The 6,000-nt window shown below is 39.0% G+C and overlaps 1 long non-coding RNA gene across 1 annotated transcript in view; it reads right to left on the reverse strand.

The window, feature by feature from the left end:
* Positions 1-4,529, reverse strand: part of LOC137773074 (uncharacterized) — a 143,350-nt gene extending 138,821 nt beyond the window's left edge. Inside the window, exon 1 of the long non-coding RNA XR_011075635.1 lies at positions 4,450-4,529. This is a non-coding gene — a long non-coding RNA (uncharacterized lncRNA). The remainder of the gene's footprint in view (positions 1-4,449) is intronic.
* Positions 4,530-6,000: the final 1,471 nt, after the last annotated feature.

The raw sequence follows: 6,000 nt of genomic DNA on the forward strand, positions 1-6,000 counted from the left end.
TAGTTTACTGGCTTACACTACTCCTTTTGCTCACACTCATTCTTTTTTCACACCCGTCATCCAGTCTTATAGGGCAGATAAACTTCCTCTTTCAGAAAGTCAATCCCTCCATCTGTGTGAGCTCTTGATAAAGTCCTTCCAGATGCAGAGGAGCTGTGCTCCACATTTTCTTCACAATCACACCTATTTACTGTCTACCAGCTCCTACTCTTCTGCCTTCAAACATGCTGAAGTTATTAACAACAACAGCAAATTTCCAAGCAAACTTTCCTGCTCTGTATGTTCTTCTTACTACCATCCAGCTTCTTTCCATCCTTATAACCCCACACTTGAATTGTCTCTATCTGCCACTTTTATCCCCTCGTCCCCCCTCCTCTGCTCTCTCATGCCCTTTCGCTCGCTTTCATCTTCACCGTCCTCCTAGGAATTTTCTCATGAAGGTCATCGATCGACACAAGGATGCCCTTCACGTTCAGTCTCCTCATCTTCTCCACTACAAATGGCCTGCTTTTAAGATAAAACTCTTATTTTCTGGTTATCACAATGTTTTGATTTCCTCTCCTTTTATGCCTTCTGCTTCTTTATGGGTTCTGCTTTCCAAGGCTCATTCCTTAACTCAGTTACATTTATCAAAAAATTTTTTTGGATGTTGGCTCCATCATAACTCAAATGTAATGAGATGTGGAATAAGACTTTTCTTATTATCTGGAGACTATAGCTCAAGCTTCAATCCCGAGGATAATAGGTCATAGGAAGGGCTGACATTCACCTAGTAGCTAAAATATAGACACACTTCTGGGCAGTTGGCAAATAGACACTTCCCTGAGCTCTACCGCTCCACTACATTGGCCTCGTCCCTGGAACCTCCCTGATTTTCTAATGATCCAGCAACTAGATAGTGGATCCTGGATCATCAAGGCCTTTCCAGAATGATGTTTTAACATCATGGTCTGAATCCATTCCAGTGGTCTGCCATGATGGCCATTAAACACACTGAATACCTCTGTCAATAAGTCTCTCTATGTTCTAAAAAGCAGCCAAAAAGTTAACCTCAAAGGTTTCCTAAGAAGTGATCAGATGGTAACTTCTTTTTCCTTCACACTTACCCCATCCACTCTATATAAGCGAAAGATAGGAGTGCCTGGAGAGGGAGATAAGTTGTGGAAGGAGAATTATCCACCTAATAACAAGTGCTGTTACCAGGAAAAATGCATATGAAGAAGGGAAGGAAGGCTTTCCCCACTAACCAAGTAAGAGGGGCTCCCTGAGACTCTGAATGTCTGCAAAAGAAACCAGATCATACCCTCAAATCGGATACTTTCAAGATGCAGATTTTTAGCCTTACTCAGTGCATCAAATTTTGATGAAGGAGGCCTTGGGAGCACTTGCCATTTAGGAGGAATTTATGTGTGTTCCTGAAGTTTGACAGTGTCCATAAAAATAGGTATTGGAACCTGCTGCCCATCTGGAAAAATCAGAAGATAAATGGCTGGCTGCAGTTGCCTTTTATGGCAAGACAAGGAAGGGAGAGTGGCTTGGGGAGTAGAGTACCCATAGTCTGGCACGAAAACAAAGGAATGAATTTCTTTTTAGACCAAGTGATCTTGAGCTGTCTTGATGGACTCAAACTTTAAAAAATGCTTCTGGGGAAGTGGGGATCCAAACAGGATGGATCCCTCAGGACAAAGGCTGAAAGGATGTCACTCTTGGTTAGCTGGAAAGTACATCACCCATGTCACGAAGCAATGATCTGGAACAATCTCAGTGAACAGTGTTTGGAGATATTGGCTGAAGAACTCAAAAAAAAGTTATACATGAGAAAGCAGTATTTAGAAGCTTACTATAATGGAGAACACACTGGCCATTTCCTATTAGCCAAGACAGAACTACAAAAAACGGCAGCTAAATAAAGGCTTGAAAGAGGAAGGAAGAAATCCAAAAGTTGAGTTCATGGCTTGTTCCCTACTGCAGGCCAGAGCCATGTGTCTGCCCTAAACCGTGAAAAGAAAGACTCTCAAATCAAATTAGATAAGAGACTGGAATTTTTATTTAAACTTGCTGAGAATTTTTTACTTTCTGAAAGTGAGCAATATATACCTAAATATTCTTATAATCTAAAATGACTAGGAAACTAAGAATCACCTCAAAAAATAATAGGAATAAATTAGAGATATGACTAGCCGTGTTAAAAGACAGAAATTAGAGAAAAATAAAATTATTTTCTCTGTGTACCCCTGCTCAATAACTAGTTATACATGTTTTCAACTATTTTGATTACTAATGCACTTTTATTATTGTGATATTGTGACTTATAATAAGAAATAAATATTTGGTCTTTGTCCATTATCCCTGGCACATAGCTCCTAAAAACCTTGGACTTTCCTAAGTGATGGGAGTTGGGAACGTGTCTTTTGTTATGTTAATGAGGGGACTTTTGGACACAACCTAAGGATAGGGACTTGTTGTCAGGAGAACCAACCACAGAATTAAAGGGTTGGAACTTTCAGTCCCACCCCCGCATGACCCCCGGGGAGGGGAGAAGGGTTGGAGGTTGAATCCTGTTTACTATTTTTATCATTAGTAGATAGCATGATACATGGAAATTCAACACATCATTTTTGAATTAATTAACTGTTAAAATAAGTAAATTTAGCCATAGAAAAGAACTGTCTGTCTCATTACCTGTTTTACATTCCTATACCAGCATATCCAGGAATTAAATGGGCTTGACTTTTGAACAAAACCAAGGAACAGGATAGTTTCATATAAAGAGAAATGGATTATTCTAGAGTAAATATCCAAAGAAAAGAAAGGAAGATTTTCTTTGTGAAACACCCATCAGCTAAATTCTCTTCTGGAATCAAAATTCCATACACCTCTAAAAGATGCCCAATAATGTGAACTAAGTGGATTTTGGAATGGCTGGCTGATGGATGATGACATTAGCTGACTTTGGAATGTTCGGGGTTTATACCTCAATTATACATCATATTCTATCAAATCTAACATGACGTTAATTGTTATATGTACCATTATTTTACATACCTTCAAAAAAGAAAAGAAAAACCTGCTGATTATGATACAGTGTTTAGGAAATTTCTATTGTAAGATACACTTCAATATTAGAGATATTAAAATGTGAATAAAAAGTATATCTTAAACTCAGTTAAATATGTTAGATAAGAGTCAGAATTGTAGATTGAGGAAGAACCTAAGACTTCATCCAATCTAATCTTCATCAATTTACAAATGAACTGAGAACTCAAAGAGTTTAAGTACAGACAGGAACACAGAAATAGAGCAAGTCAATCAACCTGTGAGACCAGATGGGCTGCTTTGTTCCAGTGTTAACATTTCATAATTCTGTGCACTAAAATTAATATTAAAAAAGAGACTCAGGGGAAATATATGTCATCATAATATGACAAATGTCTCCTCTTTATGTTAGAGATAGATAATTTATCTCAACAAATATGTAACTTTAAATTCTCTATCCTCAAATACCTGAATCCTAGCATCTTCCCCAGTGAATCCAGGGTTTACCTAGAAAGAGAAACCTGAATCCAGTTTTTGGTCATCAAGGAAATACCTAATGAGATATATGTAAATCTAATGGTATACTGGATTTCTTTTCCTCTGCTCCTTGAATATCTTTCATTGGATCAAAGACTATTTTTATGGTGTTAGGCTATGTGATATTTCACAAGACGAAGAAATCAAATTTGCCATAATTATGATACATTTAAAATTCACTACTTCTAATGGCAACTTTAAACTTGATTTTCTTCAGTAAATTTTAGCCTGCTTGCCACACAGCGCTGTAAGCCTTGTTTTAAAAAGCCACTTATTCACCTTCTCTTTCCTTCATTTTCCCCTTCCCTTAACACCGCAATTGAAAAACTCCCCCTGGCCTCCACCCCCTCTCAAATTCCCCCACCTACCTGAAACCTCAGGCCCTCCTTTCATTACCTTGTTAATAACAAAAGCATCTTCATTTTCTCTGCAACTCATGCAGAAGAAACATTTTAAGCTCAACTAAATAATTACCCACCTATTTTCTATTTCCTCCCAAGGAAAAAAAAATCCTGACTGACTGAAAAATCGCCAGGTTGTCACCAGAATCCTTAATATGAAACCTTCCTTACAATCTTCCTTCTTCAGCTTTCTGGTTTTGATGTGGGAAGTGGCAAAATTAAGGGCATTTGTGGGTTGTATTAGATAAACGAAGGTGTATTTAATTGAACCAGTCATCGTGAATGCATTCAGCATATGACTGACATGCCAAAGGGGACCACGCGCATGAGTGCTGCGTGGGTATCTTCCAGTTTACCACCGACCCCTTCAGCAGGCCTGTGAGGTACCTGGAGGAATGCACTCAAAGCAAGGCTCACAGTACAGGGGCAACAGTTGGGAGGATGGTCGGGGGCTGCCAGCTACAGAATGACGTACCCAAGCAAGTAAAGACAAAGCCTCTCTTGGCAGATACAAATTCCAGTTGCTTCATCATCTTCATTTTGCAGCAAACACTCTGCTTAGAAAGGATGAAAGAAAATCATTATTTTAGTGAAGAATGCCCCTGACAACGCCACCTCAAAATTGTCTATTAATCCTTACTACTTATAAATACATACATACATACATGAAACACACACACACACACACACACACACACACGTATACATACACAATACACACACATACATACAGAGCCAATATTTTAATTGGCAAAAAGCCCTTTCTGAAGCCAGAGTTGGCCCCTGAACGAGACTGTGATTTAGCAAAGCGTGACTTGCTGTCCTCCCACTTCTCTTAATGCCACCTTTCTTCTCCCTGTCTCATCTCAAAATGTCTCACTCCTGTTCTCTGACAGGTTTAAACTCCTTCCTGCTAATGTGCTTACTAATAACTAAGTACATATTTCAAAATTACTACCATATCTGAGGCCTTTTTACTGGTAGCGAAAGGGTCTTCAAAGGCTGAGAGTAATTCAATGTGAAATGTGAACTTGGTAACTGGGAATGAGAAAATAAATCTCATTATTTCTTGGTCTTTTCAGCAGTTTGGTGGCCAAGAGGAGTCTATTTTATATATCATTTTCTTCTGCCAAAATACATTATCCATAGATATTTTCAAAAATATGGGAGCTGGAAAAGATCTTAACAGTCATCTTAAACCATCTCCACATTTTATAGACTTAGAAACTGAGGCCCAGAGAGGCAAGAGAGTTATTGCCAGAGGTAATCCCCACCCATCATCAGATTCCCAGGATAGTAGTTTCTAGAAATCTTGTCTTGGTAAAACTAACATTGCTTAAGGGCCCTGAATTTCTGGCACTTAAAGTTAAATAATTTATCATATGTCATTTGGGAAGGCTGAAGAACTATGTCTAACTTAAGGACCCCCATGTTTGATGGCATATCCAAACTCAACCAGTTTATTTCTATCAACAGGTCAACGGTTGCTTAAAAGGAGTCTTTCAGCTTAATCCTATGGAGCCACATAGCCCTTGTTAAAATGATATTGAACACCTCTGTAATGGAAAGAAGCAGTCTGTTCCAGTCCTCTAGGTGAGAAAGCCTTTGTAAAATCTTTTTGGCTATTTGCTTCTAGCACTATGGCTGACCAGGTGCTCTGAAGTCCTCCTACCATACTTTACACAGGGCACAGTCTTCAAAACATTGTTGTTTGCATTTGAGTTGGTGGAGATTTTCAGATTCCTTCCTTAACCCCTGCCATGTAAATTAGAGTAGATAACTGGGGACAGAAATCAGGGGTGAGAAGGAACAGGCATGACCTGAGGATGGATCAGGATCACAGCACTGCTGCTGGGGACTGAGTCTTGGGCAAAAGCAAAGTAGGAAAGTTAAGTCTAAGATTTTTGAACTGGCTGAAGGCTTTCAAGGTAAACAGAAGTTTCCAGTTATGGGCAACCAAAGCCACAGGCAGAAAGCACACCCACTCTGAAAGAAAGCCTTCTCAATTTTGAACCTATAAAATCTC

The sequence above is a fragment of the Eschrichtius robustus genome, chromosome 12 (assembly GCF_028021215.1).
Source record: "Eschrichtius robustus isolate mEscRob2 chromosome 12, mEscRob2.pri, whole genome shotgun sequence".
Classification (NCBI taxonomy): Eukaryota; Metazoa; Chordata; class Mammalia; order Artiodactyla; family Eschrichtiidae; genus Eschrichtius; species Eschrichtius robustus.